Source organism: Sceloporus undulatus, chromosome 2 (assembly GCF_019175285.1).
Source record: "Sceloporus undulatus isolate JIND9_A2432 ecotype Alabama chromosome 2, SceUnd_v1.1, whole genome shotgun sequence".
Classification (NCBI taxonomy): domain Eukaryota; kingdom Metazoa; phylum Chordata; class Lepidosauria; order Squamata; family Phrynosomatidae; genus Sceloporus; species Sceloporus undulatus.
This window is the reverse complement of record NC_056523.1, coordinates 305821562-305844533: the sequence shown is the minus strand read 5'-3', so window position 1 is coordinate 305844533 and position 22972 is coordinate 305821562. Positions and strand designations below refer to the sequence as shown.

At 44.0% G+C, this 22972-nt stretch overlaps 1 protein-coding gene across 1 annotated transcript in view; it reads right to left on the bottom strand.

Annotated features, from left to right (window-relative positions):
* HMGCS1 (3-hydroxy-3-methylglutaryl-CoA synthase 1) overlaps positions 1-21600 on the bottom strand; it is a 38527-nt gene extending 16927 nt beyond the window's left edge. The window contains exon 1 of the mRNA XM_042447308.1: positions 21458-21600. The gene's annotated coding sequence lies outside the window, so the exon portion shown is untranslated. The remainder of the gene's footprint in view (positions 1-21457) is intronic.
* Between the last annotated feature and the right edge of the window lie 1372 nt (positions 21601-22972).

The window sequence follows — 22972 nt, the reverse complement described above, 5'->3', positions numbered from 1 at the left end:
TGTACTTAACTAGGATGATCTCCCACCAAACTGCAGACCACTGAAAAACTTTATAGGCTGGAAAGGAATGGTCAGCATCCTGCCCTGCCATACCAGTACCTAACTACAGTAGTATATATTGTTGTTAATTTACATTACAAGTCTGTACACATTTTCTCTAAAACAGTATTTCATAGGCAAGCATAACTATTCTATTCTGACCAAGATCATCTCTCATTCCAAACACTCCCCAATGAATTTCAAACAATAGGAATGGGTGAAAATATGTGTGACCGTATGACACAGGTCCCAACATGGAACATGAGGTCACACCCTCACAATCTGGTATTTGTTTTTATTTTCTACTTTAGAGTGTCCCACCAGGTTTATTGCTGCATCACTACCTTTACACTGTCTAGGCGAGATTTGTAGTAAATCTCACTTCATCTTTTATTGGCAGCTATGGCCAGGAAGAAGAGAGAGCACTCTTCTGGTAGGGAAAGAAAAATCGACCCTATGTTTGCTCCCCAAATAGTAGAACCTGTTCCTTTACAATAACCCGGCATGTGCTAGCATGTCTCAGCCTTTAAAAGAAGAGGCAGTGGTTCTCAACCTTCCTAATGCCACGACACTTCAATACAGTTCCTCGTGTTTGGGTGACCCCCAACCATAAAACTGTGGTGTCTCGGCTCCTAAGACCATCAGAAATATGTGTTTTCTGATGGTCTTAGGTGACCCATGTAACCCTGCTGGAATATAGCAATCTAAAGCCTCCCTGTTTGTACATAAGCATGAGTCCCTTCCTCGTTGAGGGCAGAATGGATATGCCAAAAATCTTCCATATAAGATGCTTTATATTGAACTAGCACTACTGTGTCTTCTCCAATATCAAAGGCAGTGAATAGGGGAACGTATGTCCAATAGTGTTATGGCCTCATCTTAAATAATAATAATAATAATAATAAAATTTTTATTTTTATACCGCCCTTCCATAGATCAGGGCGGTTGACAGCAAAACATCAAACAACATATACATCAGGGTTAAAAACAATTACACACAAACAGAATAAAACCCCCGTTAGCCAGTCCTCTTTGCCACAGAAGAGGAAGGGAGGCCCACTGGACTTTGATCGGGGAATGCAAGCTGAAATAGAAAGGTTTTTAGGTCCTTTCTAAATTGGGCCAGGGAGGTGGCCGAGCGGAGCTCTGTGGGCAGCGTGTTCCAAAGGGCCGGGGCGGCGATGGAAAATGTCTTCCTCGCGGTGGAGGTCAACCTAGCCCCTGGCACCTTAAGTAGTTGCTGCCCAGATATTCTGAGGGTGCGGGACGGAATGTACGGGGAGAGGCGGTCCTTCAGGTATCCTGGGCCCAAGCCATTTAGGGCTTTATAGGTCATCACCAACACCTTATATTGTGCCCGGAAGCGAATAGGCAGCCAATGCAGATCTTTAAGCACCGGTGTAATATGGCTGGCCCTGGAAGTTCCAGTGACCAGCCTGGCTGCCATATTCTGTACCATTTGTAGCTTCCGGGTTTGGTATAAGGGTTGCCCCATGTAGAGTGCGTTGCAGAAATCCAATCTCGAGGTTACCAGAGCATGTACTACCGTTTCAAGGTCTCTCTGGGCCAGGTATGGGCGCAGCTGGCGAATAAGTCGAAGCTGATAACAGGTGTTCTTGACCGTCGCATTCACCTGAGCAGTCAGGTGAAGCGACGAGTCAAGAAGCACCCCCAGACTGCGCACAGAGTCCTTCACAGGGAGCGTGACCCCGTTCAGGACAGGTGGAACTACCACCATTCCTGGACCAGGGGAACCTATCACAAGTACCTCCGTTTTCTCTGGATTCAGCTTGAGTCGGTTTTCCCTCATCCAGCCCATTACTGACTCCAGACAGGCCACGAGAGGAGAGACACCATCCCCAGTCACTGCATCAGTCGGAGACATAGAGAAAATTATTTGGGTGTCATCAGCGTATTGATAACCCCGCGCCCCATGTCTCCGGATGATCTCTCCCAGCGGTTTCATGTAAATGTTAAATAGCATGGGAGACAGAATGGCTCCTTGAGGGACCCCAGTTATAAGGGCCCTCTCATCGGAGCACACGTCTCCCAGCTGCACCATCTGGGACCTCCCAGAGAGGTAGGACCGGAACCACTGGAGTGCAGTGCCCCCGATTCCCACCTCTGCCAGGCGTCCCAGAAGGATACCATGGTCTATGGTATCGAAAGCCGCTGAGATGTCCAAGAGCACCAACAGGGACATGCTTCCCCTGTCGATGCCCAGACGGAGATCATCGACCAAGGCGACCATGGCCGTCTCAACCCCGTAACCCGCCCGGAAGCCAGTTTGAAATGGGTCCAGATAATCCGTTTCATCCAAGACCGCCTGAAGCTGGATTGCAACCACTCTCTCGATCACCTTCCCCAAAAATGGCAGCAGCGAAACTGGCCGATAATTGTTATGTACCAGGGGGTCGAGGGAGGGCTTTTTTAATAAAGGTTTTACTATGGCCAATTTTAGTTCAGATGGAAATTGCCCTTCCCTCAAAGATGTGTTAATAATCCGGCGTAGCAATAAAGTTACCGCCGGTCCCCCCTCTTCTAATTGAGGGCTTCCCATCTGACTGGCCACTGTGAGAACAAAATGCTAGACTAGATGGGAATTTGGACTGATTCAGCACAACACTTTTTATGTTCTTATCAGCAGAAGCCCTAAAAAGATTTTCTCAGTCCCTCTAGTCAAAGAAGCTTTTAACTGGATATGCTAGATGTGACCTTTAGCATGCATACCGTAGTTTCTTGTACTAGACTGCTAAAGGAACATACACGTGCCAATGTCTTAAAGGGCTTTTTCCCCAGAACAGTTTGGAGAAGTTATTTTATTTCAAAGAGGTGGATCACTTAAATGCTTCAGAAATTTCTTTTATTCAAAGAAACAGAAATCCTGACAAGTGATGAAGGACAGGTTAACCATGACGTTTTACTACACAGTTTCAATAGATACCAGTACCGTTACTGCAATAGCATACTTTGCATACTGTCGCGATTTAATTACACACTAAATTCAGGGCAGGAATAGGGAGGAACTTCTTTACACAACACATAATTAACTTATGGAACTCACTGCCATTAATAATGTGCCCACAACCACAGACTTAAATGCTCTTAAAAAAAGATTAGCAGGAGCCAACACGATGTAGTTTGGGGATCTACTGGTAAATCTCCAAGGATGTCTGACTTTTAACAAGAATGAAGGGATATATATATATATATATATATATATATATATATATATATATGACTAGTCTTGCATCAATGGTTTCTCTCTGTGTCAGTGCATTTCATCTATAAAAGAAGAGTACTAATTTGTAGCTTTTGATCACATATTTGTTCCCACAACACTACTGGGTTGTTTGTAGCGTGAACACTTGCAGTATATCATCACAGCCTTTACAGTCAATTAAGGGTAACACAAAAACAAAATTATGACATGGTAACAAAACACAGCATTTGTAAAAACAGCTATTTGTCAATCTGACTAAACTGTTTCCCCCCTAGCTAGCAGCTTACCAGAATCATGTCCCCCAGCAACAAAAACCTTTGTTATTAGAATGGTAATTTTGTAAAGGATGGTAAAAATGCATGTACCTGTACTGACACAGAACACTATCTCAAACAGCTCCACCAGCGATAAAAGTGTCTGATAACAGAACAAAACAAAATATCAAACTTCTTTCGCCTTCTGATAAGGCAGCCGAAACCTCTCCTGTCGTTAAGGATCTGTTCACAGTGTTTAATGCATTCTGTAATTACCTCAAATGTAACTTACTATTAATTTAGGAATGTCCTACACCCCAGGAAACACCCACAAGCAAAAACAATCTTAGCCACCCATCAGTTCAGTTGCTCACCTGTGACCCATAGTATCTTAGGAGAGCTTTGCTGCAACACTCCACTGAACAACAACCTCTGAAAGGATACTCAGATGGGTGTGTAGCAATGGTTCTTAAAAGCATGACAGAAGCTATCCTGCAGAAGATTATACTCCTCCCAAATTTCTCTAAACACCTCTCCATTGGGTCAGGGAGAAAAAAAGAATGCTAATGTACTTAATTTCACCTGATTTCTGCTTTGCTGAGTTCTACTCAACTCTGATCCCATTCCTTTTTACACTGCTTGCCTCCAGGTCATAGACCAGAGTGACTTCCAGAGGAAATGCCTTCCTTTTCCCTACTTCTTTCTGGGAGATCCATTCAGTGATTTGCTGGCCAAGGACAGACACAAAGCTTTACACCTGAAAGTTGTGAACACTCAGGGACAAGGAGATTTTTGGCAACAGCCAAAGATGCAGCTCTTTGGTGCCAGAGAGATGGGTCCTTGCTGCTTGTAAGTTTTGCTTTCCAAATGGCTCATGTAGAAAAACAATTATTCTGCTTAACACCAAATGTATGTTTTATTTATTTATTGCCTTTCTTCCAGAAAGGGACCTAACAGATAAAATAATGTTAAAATTTTACAATGAAAATTTAAAAACAATTATAATCATCTTGCTAAAACCATATAGTCATATAAAACATACAAAAGTTAAACCCTGAAAAGAGCACATACCCCATAAAAAAGCCTCCCTGACAACAATTATATATTAAAAGCCTCTGCTTGAATAAAAAATGTATTTGCTTGCAGGCAAAAGGAAAGCAGGGAGGAGGCCAGCCTAGACTTCTTTGGAAGGGCATTCCAGATGTATGACAAACAAACAAATATATGTTTGCTTGATTTCAGTCTTATCTTTCTCTCCCCCAAATGAAATTCAATACTGTAGACCCTCCTTTTTGTGGGGAATCTGTCCCATCCCACCTGCGAAAACAGAAAACTGCTGTTATTCAAGCCTCATTGGCTTGAATTGCTGTGAGCATCCCATTTTGTCCCTGTCTGTTTGCCGCCCATGAATGAGTAAGGGACGTGGATTCGTAGTCTGTGAAACAGAGAGGTGACTGTAATCCCTACAACAGCCTTCCCCAAAGTGGTGTAAATTGAGGGTGCTCAGGGTTGCAGGTTCAAGCACCAAGTTGAGGAAAGCGGTTCTACACCAAGGACTTCTGGGCAGTGTCCTCCAAGACTAACAGCAGATATTGCCACCTTAAAGTAAAGACAACATTAAAAGCCAACATAAGCTACAAATCTGTTAACTATCAATTGAATTCATGCTCTGCATAGCAAACCTAGTGCCATATTCCTGCCCTCTAAAAATATTTTTATCCAAATAATGCAGCAAACCTGACGTTCTTAGCAAGCCTCCAAGGAGAACACAAAAACATGGAAATAGCCTGCAATCTAAGTTAGTTAAGAAAAAACCAAGAAAACCTATGGTACAAAAACAGCAGTGACAAAAAGGGCACAGGTACACAACAAACTGAAACTGAACTGCCAAGGAAACCCCTATCATTCAAAACTGGGCTGTCAGATCGCTGTTAAAGGTTGGAAAACAAAATCACATCTCCACTGTGTGCCTGCTTACACAGGCCCCAGTTGAACTCAGTGGAACTTCTTTGTGAACATGCAGCGTAGGTTATTGCAAGTCTTGGAGTTCTTACTCTACATGAGAGTGTGTACTTTGCCCCAGGTTTAGTCCCTGGCACTTCCCAAATCCTGAGAGTGTGGCTGCTAATCACTGTAAGGCAACACTGAGCCAGAAGATGCGACACATTCTGACAACACAAAGTGTTGCACCAGTGGGATCTGGGCAAAATAGCACATTTTCATTATGAAGCAAATATCTCTGTTCCTCGGAGAGTGGTGGAGTCTCCTTTGGAGATTTTGAAACAGAGGCTGGATAGCCATCTGTTGGGGGTGCTTCAACTGTGTATTTCTGCATGGCAGGAGAGTTGGACTGGATGGACCCATATGGACGCCCTTGGGGTGTCTTGCAACTCTATGGAGTTTATCCGTGAATATCCCGGAAAAATTGTGTAATTACATGTAATGATTTCATACAACATAGAATCATAGAATCATAGAGTTGGAAGAGACCACTAGGGCCATCCAGTCCAACCCCCTGCCATGCAGGAAATCCAAATCAAAGCATCCCTGACAGATGGCCATCCAGCCTCTGTTTAAAGACCTCCAAGGAAGGAGACTCTATCACCCTCCGAGAGAGTGCATTCCATTGTTGAACAGCCCTAACTGTCATTGCACAAAACTCGCCATTAAACTGGTCACAAAGAAGCTTTAATGCACATCTTTTTACTTTTGGGATTTTTGTGACAATGCATTTGTGATATCACTTGATTTGCGCAACTGCGTGTGATAATCATTTGTGCAATTACTTGCCATTTCCACTTCATTTGCGGGATGCTTTAAATGTGTTTTAATCTCTCTTCAATGCTGAAATCAGTCCCAGTGTGATAAACTCCTAATCATCTTGCTAAAACCATATAAAGTCACATAAGACATACAAAAAGTCTACAAGTCCATGCTAAACTAACTCAGCTAGCTAAGCAAAGGAAATTAACACTGAAAGTGTCTTTTAGTGTCGCCAGCTTTTCAAAACGGCAACAAGGGACAATCAAACAACAGGACTGACAATCCAGGAAGAAGCTATGTTCACACTCTATCTAAATACCAAATAAAAACATTAATTTAACTTTGCCATGCGTTTCTCTCTAAAACTATATTGTCCATGTCTGTCAATTACATGATGAACACATTCCTATGTTTACGAAAGACCCATATGGAAAACTGTAGGCTCTTTGGCATTTCTTCAGCCTTTATAAAGGGAAAAGCTTCCCAACCCTCAAATAGGCAACCATCCTTTATAATAAGGGACAAGCACTCTGGCCCCTGACTGGACTCAACTGAAGGCAGAGATTCAGTCTCCATTACAATGAGGACTGTCACCTTACAGATTTAAAATACAAACAAACAGAGAGGGTTGCATGGGAGAGCAGTTTGAGCATTAGACTATGGCTCTGGAGACCAGAAACCCATCAGTGATATCTTTATTGGCAACCAAAATGCACAATATATTGTTGCAAGCTTTCGAAGCTCCATGGGCTTCTTTCTTCACCAGCTCCAGTTCCTGAAGCAAAAACATGGAGGCTTCTTGAGGAATCCATTGTTCTCTGCCTACAAAGAGGCCTCTGACCTGACTGGATGGAGACACACTGGGTTGCAAAAGAGGGCTCCCTGCGGAGATGCAAAGGGAAGTTGGAAAGCTCCCTATTGCTGCATGGCCAGAAGGAGCAGCCGCCTACCCGATTTTGGTGTGTGTGGGGGGGGGGGGCACACAAACCATGGATTTTGGTGTCCAGGGGGGGGGGAGCCTGGAACCAACCCCCAACAGATACCAAGGACCCACTGTGTGTATACACACCACACACACCACACACACAACACATTCTGGTGTCCATAGGTAGGTGGGGAGCCACACAAACTACAGATTTTGTTGCCCATGGGGGAGGGAGCCTGGAACCAAACCCCAGTGAATACCAAGGGCCCATATTGTATGTACACACCACACACACTGGAATTTGGTGCCCATGGGAGGGGGAGAGCCACATAACACACATTCACACACACCAGATGTTGGTGCCCATGGGAGGGGGAGCATGGAACCAAACCCCAGCAGATACCAAGGATCCTTATTGTGTGTACACAGCACACACAACATATTGTGGTGTCCCTAGGTGGGGGGGGAGCACACAAACTGCAGACTCTGGTGTCCATCGGAGGGGTGGGCAAGCCTGGGAGCACCCCCCAACAGAGACCCAGGTCCCAGTGTTGTTGAACTACACCACAGTTACTAACTACTCGTTCCTCAGGGGAACCCCCCCTCCAGTACTCCTAATCCAGCCCCACTGCCTCCTCCTCAGAGAGCCAGGCTGGCTCCCAAGAGGCCTAGGCCTTTGCCCCTTCCCCTCCTCCTCCCCCCCTTCACTCACACACAGCGGAATCCCATCACCGGCTCTGGACACTAGGACAGGCATGGGGGGGGTGACGCCACCGCGCATGCGCGCGCACCCCACGCCTTCCCGGCTCAGGACTGAGGCTGTCACCTTGAAAACACAGCACTGGGCATGCGCAGTACGAACTCACACTCTCTCTCTCTCTCTCCGCCACAGCCACGCCCACCCTTTTCCTTCTCTTTCATCCCTTCCAGTCATTAGTTCGAGGCTCTGCCGGTTGAGAACGTCCCGCGCACGGCCACGCCCACTTTCTCCCTCCTCCCCTGGGAGGGAAAAGAGCGCATGCGCACTCTGAGGCAAGCCTAGAGAAGAAAACCAGGCTCGGTCCTCCTTTTCCAGGACGCGTCCTACATTTCAGCCTCCATTCCAGGAGGAAATCCAAAAGACCCTCTATTTTGAGCAGGACTAAGCAGCAGGGGTTTATATTTATATGTGGGTTGTTATTACTACTACTACTATTATTTTAGCTTTTATTTTGTCACACCATCCTCAGAGTGACCAGAAGTCCTCCTTTTCCAGGACACATCCTACATTCCAGCCTTCTGCCCAAGAATTCAAAACCGTCCTCCATTTGGAGCAGGACTAAGAAGCATGCACTGACATTTATATAAGTGGATTGTTATTATTGTTATTATTATAGCTTTCATTTTTCCATGTCCTCAGAGTGACTACACTTGGGTCCTCCTTTTCCAGGACCTGCCCTACATTTCAACCTTCTGTGCAGAAGGAATTCCAAAAACCTCCTCTATTTTGAGCAGGACTAAGAAGCATGCATTTATATTTATACTAGTGGCATTATTACTATTATTATTTATAACCCTTATTTAGGGGCTGGATTATTCCTGCAGTGCGAATGCAGCATAAATCCAATCAGTACCTTAGTCTGGTGTTTATGTAAGAACAACTCTCTCTCTCTCTCTCTCTTTAATGCTTTGAGTTAACGTTCACTTTTAATTGCATTCTTTTACATTGGACCTTATCAGACAAGGGGAATTGGAAGTATAATCCAATGGCAATCCAAACGCAATCGTGGGGTTTAATGTTATTGCGTGATAGACTAACACACACAATTTTGGGCAATGGGCAGTCAGTCCGAACGCAATTCAAATTATTTTTAAACTGAATTTTAAATGTGGATTGTTTTAACAAGTGCACATCTTATTTCTCTTTTATTATTATTATTATCATCAACATTTATTTATAGAGCGCTGTAAAGTTTGCAGAGCGCTTTACACAGTAAGGGTCAAATAAAATAAAGAAGGGTAAAAAGAATAAAAACCTGCCAAGTGGCGTACAATCTAAAACAACAACACTACATGATTAAAATAGCTCTAAAACAATACTGATTAGTATACAATAAAAACAAAGTAAGTAATATTAACAACCAGTCATTTGGAATGCCTCCCTAAACAAGAGTGTCTTCAATTCGGCCTGAATTGGTGTTATTTGTTGATTGTTGTTCCCGGCCTCAATCCGTGGGGAAAGGAAAGTAAGAATGAATGAATGAATAATACAGCATTCTCACTGTATGCAGAATTCAAAGATATAGCCGTGTTAGTCTGTCAAATCAGTATGTAGAGAGATCTTGCAACATCTTTGAAACTAACTGAAAGAAATAAATTGGCAGCATGAGCTTTTGTAGACTTCAGTCTGCTTCCTCAGATGCATTTGGTGGGGCAAATGCATCTGACATTTACGAAAGCTCATGCTGCCAGTTTCTCACTGTATGCACTTTAGGAAGCTGGGTAAGTGGCTTGGGCAAGGACTAGGCTTGGTAAGTAACACGCTTCCATGGAAAGTGGTGCAAAGCAGCATGTTTGAAAACTGAATGGTGAAAAAGCCATCATGGGTGTTAAGGTGGTACCTCTGCTTCTGGATCAAACAGTGTTTCTCACCTTGGAACAGCCTGGGCACAAACCAGCAGGTGTTAAACTGTGAGATCACAGGTGAGGTAGTCTAGATTAGAGCAGCTCAGAAAGCTGGTGGGAGCCAAAGTCCAACAACATTGCACACCTATTTCAGGCATACATATAGCAAATAGGAAGGGTTTGAAAAGGCACCTTGAAAAGAAACTGAACCTCGCTCCCTCCTCGCCTCTACATATTTTGGATCCCCCCTCCCATCCGTCATTAGGGGCTCATGCTGTGTGTGGCTGGTAGGCATTGTGTGCCAAGGTATCTGCAGGGCAAAATGTTCTCCAGTTCTACATGTACAGGACACTAGGGTTCTTGCATTACAAAAGGATCAAAACTTCAAAAGGGATGTTTGAGCAATCCTAAATCCACCCACCCTTTCCCATGAAATCACGTAAGTGTTCAGCTTAATCTACTTAACATGCTGGTCAATTATCTAGTACATGGTTGCACCTGATGTTCCAAGAAAAAGCGAATAGACAAATTTAATAAATATATAATAATCTCCAGGGAGGTAACTACATTCTCTTGCAAAAGCAAACCAAATAACAAACAAACAAGAATCTACTGGCTCCTTTAAAACATTATTGATGTTTGTTGTGTGCCTTCAAGTCATTTCCAACTTACGGCAACCCTAAAGCAGGTATTTCTGGGGTTTGAGAAAGTGTGACAGCCAAACTCACCCAGTGGGTTTCTATGGCCAAGCGGGGAATCGAACCCTGGTCTCCAGTGTCATAGTCCACCACTCAAACCGCTATGCCACACTGGCTCTCCCCTTAAAAACTAGCAAGTGGAACAATCTTTTATGGACTGCAGTTGTGGTCCATGAATAGTTGTGCCTAAAATTGGTTAGTCATTAAGGTGGCACAAAACATTTTGGTACTTTAAACATACCCTGACATCTAGGTCCAAAACACGGTTCAGAAATAATCGAGACCACCTTAACTACCCTTATTCAATGTTAGGGAGTTCTGGGAACTGTAGTTTAATAAGACATTTAGCCTTCTCTGTCAAGGAGCTTTGGTGCCACAACAAACTACAGTTCCCAGAGTTGGCTCTGAGCCAGGGCAGTTAAAGTGGCCTTGAACTGAATTATTTCTGCAGTGTGTTTTGGCCTACAGTTACCAGCAGGAAAGTGTAGACTCCATTTCTTAACACTACTCTTTTAAAAAAAAATTACACTCAGTAAATTGGGAGACTTTTTCTGACCTTTGCATGGAGTCCAGTGATTAAGCATGAGCAATAGGATTAGAGTTGTCTATTTAATGTACACTTGCTGTATTTTTTTTTACTCTAGTGAAAATCCTAGTGTCCTAGATGAATGGGACCAATAACCTATTGACAACCACAATTACATTACTTTTGCAATGTGATTTTCTTAAAAAATGGCATGGAACACTTTTGTCCCAATATATTACATTGCCTGGGTGAAAATATGTAAAACCCCCCCCCCCAATATCAATAATAAGCAATAGATTTGTTTTGATCTTTTGATCCTAGTGAGTTTTGGGGGTTGGGGTAAAACAATATTTGTGCATGGAAAATGCCTGGAGATTCTGCAACAACATAAGGACTAAAGGGTTCTGCACAGAACTGTTGCATGTGGTTTAAAAGTAATACACTGAATCTAGGTTTTTAGTTTGCCACAAGGAGCAGCCCTTGAGTAGTTCTGCTCAGAGCATTCCCAATGGAGGGGAGGGGGCAATATTCACAGATTTCCTTCCACCAATTCTGCTTCCTCTTCCATGTCCCAGAACATGCTTTAACCCTGTCAATTAGATTGTCAGGCTTCATAAAGACTGTGAAGAGGAGGGAATAGGAAAATCATTTCCCCCTTCTTCCATCAGCAGGGATTTCCCAGAACAAGTCTCCTAGTGAAGAGGAGGCAGCTTAAGCGCACTTGCTGGATTCAACCCACAGTCTGTTTACACCTGCTTAAGAAAAACAATCTGCTTAATAAAAGGATTTCTTGTTACTGGAATGCTCTAATTACATAAATTGGCCCTCTGTTATTGTTTTTGGCAACCTTCACTGCTAAAACTCAACACTATCATATTCAAGTATTTGACATTTACACAAAGTGTCTCTGTTACTACCAGTTGCCACCTTTGTTATTGTTACTCATTTTATCTGCATTTGAATCAAATAAACCAGGATCCAACAGACAACCAGCTATTCTCTGTTGATGGGAATCAGTGCTACAGCTGCACCCTAAGAATTTGTCAGGTAGCTAGGAGTTGTTGTTGTTAACTGCCTTCAAGTTGACAACCCCAAGAATAAGAGACCTCCAAGTCATCCTATCATCAACAGCCCTGCTCAGGTTTTGCAAATTCAGGGATGGATTGAACCTACATATCTGGAATGTGGTCTTCCTCTTTTCCTACAGCCTTCTGCCTTACTAAGCATTTTTGTCTTTTCTTTCCAGCAAAGCCATCACAAAGGGTTGTGGCACCTTAACAGCCCAATTAACTTCAAGTTTTACTTGGTATAAAAGCTTCTGTAGACAACAGGAGATTGTCAGGTGCTAACATTTTTAAATTTTCACCCATGTACAGACCTTCCTACTTGGTTCTGCATCTAGCTTTGTCAGATGGCCTCCAAAGGATGTGTTTCCTAGTTCCAAGAACACTTCATCCTCCCCTCTTTACAAAACCATCAGGGGTAAAACACACACACACATATATAGTAAGTAATGGTTTATTTTCATTAAACCAGCTCATGTATCTATAGGACATTTGAAGAAGCATATGCAAATCTGAACTCAAGCTACAGCATTGTGGTTTGGGGTAAATTTGCATGCCTCACAAATGTTTAAATTCAAAGATATAGCCGTGTTAGTCTATACAATCACTATGCAGAGAGATCTTTAAGCACCTTTGAGACTAAGGTCCAAAGTACACTGGAGAAATAATCCAATTTGAGACCACTGAGCACTGGCTCAGTTTTAGGGAATCCTAGGAATTGTAGTTTATTGTGGCACCAGAGCTCTTTGACAGAGAAGGCTAAATGTCTCACAAAACTACAGTGCTGTTCTCTTGCTTCAGTATTTACCATTACACCAAGAGTTATCAAGAGTTAACATTTGTAGATGAAATTTGAAATTTGGCACTAGACAAAGCCAGAAGGTGTTGCTCTTTCTCATCGCTCAGCATCATATATTCCAAGTAAAATTACCAAGCCTCCCTGCCCTGACTCCAAACTTTAATGTAGGATTAAACTCAGTTCAATCTTACATTGTCTTACTCCTAAAGTTGGAAGCACTCCACCCCAGCACATAGTGGCAGTCCACAAATCACTTGCACATTTGCAGGTCACCTCTTTTCTATGGTAATTGCCAATTCCATCAGCTCAAACCAAAAAATAATAATTGTATGAAAGCCAAAGGCATCTTCCGCAAAAAAACCCCACCATCTTGAGGGGGAGAGAAGCAGGCAAGAAACAACAGGCCTCTGCCTGCTAAGAAGACAAGCCCTCCTCCCGACCGCCATCTTGCTTGTCTTTATTGCATGTTGTTCGATTTTTACTGGTTTTTGTGAGGTTTTTATGATGTGTAAGTTTTAAATGATTCTGTGAACTGCTTTGATCACCTCAGAAAAGCGGTATAAAAATAAAGCATATTATTATTAATGTCATGTGTCCCGCTCTGGGAGAAACATGGCATACAATGAAAATGAATAAATAAATGTGTCTGATGAAGGTGGCCCTGACCCATTAAAGCTTCTGTTGCGTAAATCTGCTACAACAAGGCTTTGGTTTTCCTTCTTAGAGCACACTAACATGGTTTTCTCTCTAAAGAGGCACTGTGCCCAATTAACTTCAAGTAAGGAAGCTGCTGTAATAATTTATCATCTTTTCAAACCCAAGCAGGAAAAGAAGAACGTTGAAATCTCAAAGCTTATACAAGACTTAGCTGACCTGTCTGTTCCATTTTGCATATACTTATTGTTAATTTTGAATAAAAAGATTGCTGGAACATGTTGCACTGCTCTTCTTTTTTTGTAATGAAGGAACCCTATCCTTGTTCTTTCCATGTTATTTCTGCCTCTGGTACCAAATTTTCTGTTGAAGATGTAACATCCAGGAACATGCCTACTTTGTTAACTAATAATAATAATAGTAATAATTTTTAATTATATTTCCCCACCTTTCCCTGTGGATCGAGGCGAGGTTACAGTCGGATGGGTAGGCCTGCCGGAAGAGCTCCGCCTTGACTGCCTTCTTAAAAGCGTCCAAAGTGGTAATAAGACAAATCTCTTCCGGCAGACCATTCCACAATTTAGAGGCACCAGCAGTAAAAATTCTTTGGGAAGTCACAGTCAATCTAGTCATTTGTGTTTCCAATAGATTCTTCCCAGATGTTCTGAGACTGTGAGGCGTATTATGTAGGGAGAGGCGTTCCATCAAGTAACTTGGGCCCAAGCCATATAGGGCTTTAAAGCCTTGTACTTGTACTGTGCCCGATACAGCCAGTGAAGTGATTTTAATACAGGCGTTAAGTGGTCAGATCTGGAAGTACCAGTGACCAGGCTGGCTGCCATATTTTGGACCAATTGAAGCTTCCGAACTTGGCACAAAGGTAGCCCCATGTAGAGTGCATTACAGAAATCAAGACGAGAGGTTACCAGTGCATGTGCCACTGCTTCAAGTTCCCTTCGGTCCAGGTAGGGTCGCAGCTGGCATATCAATGGAAGTTGATAGCAAGTAATCCTGGCCATCGCATCCACTTGAGATGACAACTGTAAGGATGAGTCCAGGAGTACTCCCAAGCTGCGAACTTTGTCCTTTAGGGGAAGTGTGACCCTCGTCCAGGACAGGCTGACAAATTTCCTTCCCTGGACCTGGGGTTCTTGTCACTAGTACCTCCGTTTTCTCTGGATTCAGCCTGAGTCTGTTTTCCCTCATCTAACCCATTACCAATCCGAGGCAGGCATTCAGAGGAGAGATGCCATCCTTAGTCACTGCAACAGTCAGAGACATAGGTCTGTTACAGACAGCCAAAATAAAGCTGCTTCGAGTCACAGTGGAGGTATGGTGTTTCAATGATACATGTGTCCTAAGAGTCCAGAAACCACACCAAAGCCACGCTCCAGTTCTTAGGGCTGGTGCGTGGCTTTGGTGCGACTTCTGGACTCTTAGGACGCATGCATCATTGAAACACCGTATCTCCACTGTGACTCGAAGCAGCTTTATTTTGGCTGTCTGTAACAGGCCATAGAGAATCATATTTGGGTGTCATCAGCGTACTGATAACACCATGCCCCATGTCTCCAGATGATCTCGCCCAGCAGCTTCATGTAAATATTAAACAGCATGGGGGACAGGATGGCGCCCTGAGGGATGCCAGATGGCAGCTCTCTTTTAGAAGAGCAGCTGTCCCCAAGCATCACCATCTGGAATCTGCCCAAGAGGTAGGAACGGAGCTACAGGAGTGCAGTGCCTCCAATTCCCAAATCCCTCGGGTGTTCCAGAAGGATACCATGGTCAATGGTATCAAAGGCTGCTGAGATGTCCAAAAGCACCAACAGGGTCACACTTCCCCATCAATGCCCAGACAGAGATCATCGACTAAGGCGGCCAAGGCAGTCTCAACTCCATATCCCAACCTGAAGCCGGGTTGAAATGGGTCCAGATAATCGGCTTCATCCAAGACAGCTTGGAGTTGGAAGGCAACTGCTCTCTCGATCACTTTGCCCATGTGGTCAGACTTGGAAGTACCAGTGACCAAGAATGGTAGTAGGGCGACCTGTCTGTAATAGTCTGTATTCAAGGGATCAAGGGAGTTTTTTTTGCAAAAGTGGTTTGACCACTGCTTGTTTTAATTTTTCCAGAAATTTTCTCTCCCTGAAGGATGCATTAATTATAGATTTTAAGAGTGTTTTTATTGCATCACCTTCTTGAATGGTCAGCCATGATGGGCAAGGATCAAGGGGACATGTTGTCTTCCTTACATTTCCAAGAAGCTTGTCCACTTCATTGGTATCTACAAACTCAAAATGATCCAGTGAGGTATACTTGTACAATGAGGTGTTACTAAGTAAATCCATTACAAAAAATGGCACAATTCGGCAAGAGTTTGCTATGAGTAAGCATTAAGCTCAATCATGAGGTAAATTAAAAGTACACACTATAAGTAGGCATACTCGGAAGTAAAGCCGAACAATTTCCAGGGTGGGTATCTTCTTGTGATGTATATACAGAGGATTGCAGTTTAGGTTTCCTCCTCGTAAACTTTCAATGAAATATCAACTGCAAGTGACAAAGTAACACCTCTTACAAAACCAAGAAATATTTTTATATTCCACAACCAGATATGCCTTTGAATTTTTTAAATTCTAGCACAATCCTATTTGTAAGGATTTTAAAAAAATCACTTTGGAGGAGCATTTCTTCTTGTGAGCTCTAATTGCTCTCTGAACTATCTAATCTAGACTACCTCATCTGTGATCTCATGGTTTAATACCTGCTAGTTTGTGCCCAGGCTATTTCAAAATGGGAAACACTGTTGATCCAGAAGCAGAGGTACCACCTTAACAAACATGATGGCTTTTTCACCATTCAGTTTCCAAACACGCTGCTTTGTACCACTTTCTATGGAGCCATGTTACTTACCAAGCCTAGTCCTTGCCCAAGTCACTTATCCAGCTTCCTAAACGTCATACAGAATAAAAAAATATATGCCCATTTTTTTAGATTTAGAGAAGGGTTGGTGAATCTATAGTCCTTTTTGTCTTACAACTCCCATTGACTCAATTCAGCATGGCCAATTGTAAGGGATTTGTAGACTGAGTGGTAGTCCAAAACATCTGGAAGACCCAAAGCTGCCCACCTTTGCTTTAGAGAAACACCCAGCTTAGTCAATAGGGATACACTGAATTATATCTCTGCTAGAGATCAGGGAGTTCCCTGCAGAATTGTCAGGCTATGTTCCCAAGGGTGATTTCAACAATGGACAAACTATCATAAAGGTTTGGCAATTTGACCGCTGTAGCATTTAGTTATCTGACTGGAGATAAGAATAACCAACTAGATTTAAGGGGGAGAGGGAACTCTTAAAACAATAAGGCTAGCTTTAAAGTAAGCTACATCTTGCCCCCTGGATCCTACCCATCCACCATCTTCCTCTACTTCATTTCACAAACTACCGTAGTTTACATTGGTTTGGCCATGGAATTAAGAAGTGATAGTTATTCGAGAGTCAATCCTTTGCTACAAATCCTGAGATGAATTTTAACTGAATGATGAAATGAAGAAAGTTGCAAATGGCACATAGTTCAAGGAACAAGGAAAACAGGGCCCAAAAGTAGTAATTCTAGCTTTGTGGGTGGAATCCAGCAAAGGCTCCCAGGATCAATGGCTGTAAGTCGTTCATTCTAGGGATTGACATTAGACCTACATTTCTAAATTACTGTGACAACATTTTGACAACAGCTTTGAGGATTATTCATGGATGTGTGTGGGTGTGTTTTAAGGGCTAGTTCCCTATTCCACAAATTCTACAAATGGAGGAATGGAAAGGAAAAGGACTTATTTGAAAGACACAAGCTCTCCAGAAGACTGATGGGGAGAGGGAAAGGAGCTCAGTCAACAAAAAAGGAAAACACTTACTGTACAAAATTCCAGCAGGCATAACTGTTTGTGCTCATACTAAAGGCTGGATGGATGAGAAAATAGAGGGGGTTCAGTGATTCCAGGGCAGATGACACTCGCCTTTCACCAGGGGATGATTGCATTTTTAATGAGAATTAAAGTACAGTACCTACATTGACCCATGGATAAGTCAACTTAGGTTTTTTGAGTCAATCTTTTGACCTGAATTTCTAGACATACATGAGTATATGTAGTATTCTCTCTGCCTGATGTCAGTGGTATGATCAGCACAGCTAGGCTGAATTCATATTGCTTTTAGAGGGAGACCACAAGCAAGACACAGTTGTCCCTAGCAGGAAAAAAAAATCTGGGTTCAAACTTATTTTCTTTTGTAATATTATTTGCAACATAGATGTCATCATAAGCCAGAATTCCCCCCACTTTCCAGCCCTCATGGAGTCTTGTGGCATCTTGGAAGGCGACAGATTTTTATCATGAAATTTCACAGATTACATATCCAGGGGTAGCCGTGTTGGCTGTATAAGCAAGGTATAATAACATCCAACATCCACAAAACAGTGATACCTTTATTCAGAAAAACCAGCATGCACACAATACATGCTGCAAGTGTACTGGTTTCAGTGTTGGACTGTGACTCTAGAGAACAGGGTTTGATTCCCAGCTCAGTCATGAAATCCACTGGGGGGCCTCAGGCAAGTCATATACTCTCAGCCTCAGGGGATGGCAATGGCAAACCCTCTCTGAACCACTCTTACCAAGAAATCATCTGCAGCGATTCCCAAACTTTGGTTCTGCAGGTGTTTTGGACTTCAACTCCCAGAGGCCCCAGCCAGCTTGGCCAAGTCATAAATTCTGGGAGATGAAATCCAAAACATCTGGAGGACCAAAGTTTGGGAAGCCCCATAAATCAGAAATAACTTGAAGGCATACAACAACAACATTATTTGCAATCTAGATCTTATTATCAGAAATCAGAATTTTCTCCATTTTTCAGTCCTTGAGGAGTCTTGTGGCATCTTGGAAGGTGACACAGATTTTAAAAATGAACAAGTCATGCCAGACTAATCTTATCTTTTGGATAAAATTACCAGCTTGGTAGATAGAGGGAACACTGTGGAGGTAGCGTATCTTGATTTCAGTAAGGCCTTCAACAAGATCCCCCACAATATTCTTGCAAACAAGCTAGCAAAATGTGGGCCAGACAATGCAACTGTTAGGTGGATTTGTAATTGGCAGACTGGTCAAACCCAAAGGTGCTCAGCAATGGCTCCTTTTCATGCAGAGGGTTGAACTGGATAGCCCTTGAGGGCTCTTCTAACTATATGATTATATAATAATATCCCAAACAGGGATACCTTTACTGACCAAACAAAATGCACCAAATACATGATGCAAGCAAAAGATTCGCCTTAGGGTTGCTATAAGTCAGAAACATCTTGCACACAACAACATCATCATAATGGATTTCCTGTTTTTCTACTGTATGTTTTCAATTTATGCTTTTGAATTTACTTTTTTATATGGTTTTAACTGATTACACAGTTTAATATTATTTTAATATTAACTTTTTGTATGATTTTATCTATACAGTGGGCCCTTGGTATACGCGGGGATCCTTTCCGGACCCCCCCCCCCCCGCGTATGCCAAAATTCGCGTATGCTCAAGTCTCATTTGTTCCCAATGGTGGTGCACGTGCACGCGCGCCGCCATTGGGCACAAAAGTCCCTATCCTCCCTTCCTCTTTCCCTCCCTCCCTCCCTCCCTCCCACCTACCTATCTACCTACCCTCCCTCCCCCCTCCCCGCTTACCTGCTCCATCGCCCGCCACCGCCTCCAGCATCCTCGCCGCCTCCACGGTTTAAGGGCCAGGGGCAGCTTGGAGGCCCAGAGGCCTCCAGGCTGTCCCCGGCCCTTCTTCCACAGTGGCGGCGGGGAGGACGGGGCCTAGCTTTGTCCTCCTCGCCGCCGCCGCCGCAAAAGAGCCGAGTGCAGCCTGGAGGCCTCTTGGCCTCCACAAGCAGCACCTGGCCTTTGAACCACGGTGGCGGCGGCAGAGGCGGCGGCATGGCGACGGAGCAGGTAAGCAGGGAGGGGAAGGGGGACGGAGGGAGAGTAGGTAGATAGGTAGGAGGGAGGGAGAGAGGGAAAGAGGAGGGGAGGAGAGGGACTTTTGTCCCCCAATGGCGGTGCGCATGCACGCGCGCAACCATTGGGAACAATTTCCCCGGATTTGCCATGCATGTATGCTCAAATCCGTGCATGGCAAATCTGCGTATGAGGAGGGCCGACTGTATTTGGTTTTACTTGCATTTAGTTTATTCTGTAACATGCCTCGAGTCCCTTTCTTGGGGAAAAGGCAGGATATAAATAAGTGACTGATAGACAGATTGATGTAGCAAGGATTGCCCAGTATTGAATATTGGATGGATACCACACTTGTGGTACCACTGAGAAAGTGTAACTGGTTGCATTGAAGACGCACAACAACAATGATGTTTAACGCTTTGAAAGCTTGCATCATGTATTTTGAGCGTTTAGGTGGCTGAATAAAGGCATCCCTGTTTGGTGGATTTGGGGTGTTGTTGTACTTGTCATTGATTACAACTCGCTCACCCCCAAATTCACTGCAGAACCCCATAAGCCCCAGACTGTCATAACCACAATGGAGGGCAAGGCACCATAAAATGTAGGACCTTCAATAAAAAGGGGGGGGGGCATTACCAAATAAAAGCTATTAACACTTAATATAAATTCATTGCTCGTGGTTTATTTACAGCTATATTACATATATTGTATTTATTACGTATTCAACTATATTTTTCTGATGAACATATCTTCATCAAAGTGCCTTGTTGGCTTGGACTATACTTATAGACCTCTGAGCAAGAGAAATGATTAAAGCTGTCCTTTATTAGCAACAAACTGGACTGAGTCTGCATTCCTTTCGTGCTGAAATTAAGAGCAATAAACCTTTTCAACGTATCCTCAAGCAGCCCATTGCCTAGCATCCCATGTGCTATCTTTTCCCCCTCAGAGAAACAAATGTGCCCTAAGTTCTGGGTGCGAGTCTCGCCTGCTGTTGCTGCTCTTAGGAAAAAAGAAGCTTAGAAGGATTCCTCCTATTTGCAGCGGACAGGCTGCCAAGTGGGACGTTATCAGACAAGGGGAATTGGGACTCTGAACGCAATCATGGGGTTTAAGATTATTGCGTGACAGACTACCACACGCAATTTCAGGCAATGGGGAGTCAGTCTGAACGCAATTCGAATTCACGTAAACTCGCTGAACCAGAGAATTCACATGAATGCGTTCTGGCCCCACTTTCTTTTCATTCGAAATCAAGAGCAATTCCTCCTGTGTGATAAACTCTTGAAGGGAACACAGCAAATGGGTCTCTTCGGATGCATCCGCACTGCAGAAATAATCCATTCTGACACCGCTTTAGCCGTGGGACCCTGGGATGTGTAGTTTGCTAATGCGCCAGAGCTCTCCTGACCAGGGGATGCTGAGTGTCCCACAAAACCACAATGCCTAGGAATCCATAGCACCCAGCCATGGCAGGTTAAAGCAGCATCAAAGTGGGCTATTTCTGCAGTGTGGATGAAACCTTTAAGTGCCATGGAATCCTGGGATTTGTAGTTGTGGCAGCACCAGACCTCTCTGTCAAAGAATGCTAAGTGCCTCACAAAACTACAGTTGCCACAATCCCACAACACTGAGCCAATGCGGCATCAAAGTGTATTGTTTCCTAACTGCTATGGAATCCTGGGATTTGTAGTTCCTGGAGGCACCAGACCTCTCCGACAGGGAAGGCTAAATGTCTCAGGAAAAACTGCAGTTCCCAGAATTCCCTAGGGTTGGGCAATGGCAGGTTAAAGCGGTATCAAAGTGGGTTATCTCTGCAGCGCGAACGCAGCCCAGAGCCTGGCCCTGGAGCCGAGGGACCCCCTCCGCCCCCGAGCCCCATTCTTCTTCCCCTTCTCCTCCCCACACACCTGCGTGCGTCAAGGGCTCCTCCTTTTGCGCCGTGGGTCCGCGATCCTTCTCCGTCTGAGCGAAAGCCTACTCCGCTTCAGAGAAGCGCCTTTAAACCAGCGCCGCCGCCGCTGCTTTAGAAGCCGGCGGCAGCTTCTGTGCGTCGTGTCCAATCAGGAGCCGGCTCTCCCAGCCCCGCCCCCTCTCCCTCTCTCGGGCCAATGAGCGGCGCGAGAAGCAGCAGAGGAGCCGGGGGGATGGTGTGAGAAAGTGACGCCGCGTGGCCAGAGGCACGCCGGACCAATGGGCGCCACGCTGAGGGCCCGGCCGGTGACGTAATGCCCCATCAGCCAATCGGAGCCCCGCTGGTGATGGCGGGGTGAGAGCGGCCAGGCTCTGCTGGTCCTCGGGTGAGAAAGAGGAGACGGTTACTTAGCAACGGGAAGAAGGCGCTTGTTACTCGAGCCCAGGCAGGGAAGGCCTCACAAGAAAGGGTGGCTCTTGCTGCTGCTGTTGCTGATGAAATAACCTAGTTTGACACCCCCTATAACTGCCATGGCTCGGTGCTATGGAATTCTGGGAGTTGTAGTTTTGTGGAACACGTACTACAAGTCCCATAATGCCATAGCATGGAACCATGGTTATTAAGGTCTTCATCCACATTGAAGAAATAATCCAGTTTGACACTGCTTTAACTGCCATGGCTCCATGCCATGGAATTCTGGGATTTGTAGTTTTGTGGGACACAGCCTTCCCTGTCACCAGTGACTATGGATCCCATAATGCCATAGCATGGATCCATTGCTTTTAAAGTCTTCGTCCAAATTGAAGAAATAATCCCATTTGACACTGCCTTAACTGCAATGGCTCTCTGCTGTAGCATTCTGGGATTTGTTGTTTTGTGGGACAGTTGGTTGTCCCTGTCAGAGGGACTTCCACACACAACATGCACTTGACCCAGCAAGGAAGCACGAGTGAAAGTTATTACACAAATGTTATTCAGCCGCTTGGGAAGTGTGAGTGAATTGCGCAAATCACTTTCACATGAAAGCGGGCAGAAAAGCGCTATCAGGCGTCGTTTCCATTCGTTTGGAACAATGGAAGAACCCCTGTTTTCCAGCATCTGGCAATTTCTACAGGGGCTGCTGTGATGAAGAAATCAGAGGATTTTGTTTCAAATTTGAATTTGTGTCCATATATGGATAACAAAACCATTTCCGGACATAACTTTACTTCTTGGCTGGCAATCCATGAAATTTGTTAAAGTACCAATTGCCAAAATGTGTTTATTTTGGGGCAGTCTAGCCAGATGCGTAGAAATATTCCTTTATCATTACAACCAACATTTGGAGGAAAATTACTACCTTTTCTATTGAGTCATGCTAGGTGATAGGTCCAAAATGTGTCAACCTCAGTTTAGTCATATAGGCTTCTAGGGGGAGTTTATGCTTGATTTGTTCTTGGACCAATTTATATGTTCTTTCTGGCATTCTACAATATCCGTAAAACTATCCTCCAGCATCTCGTTTCAGATT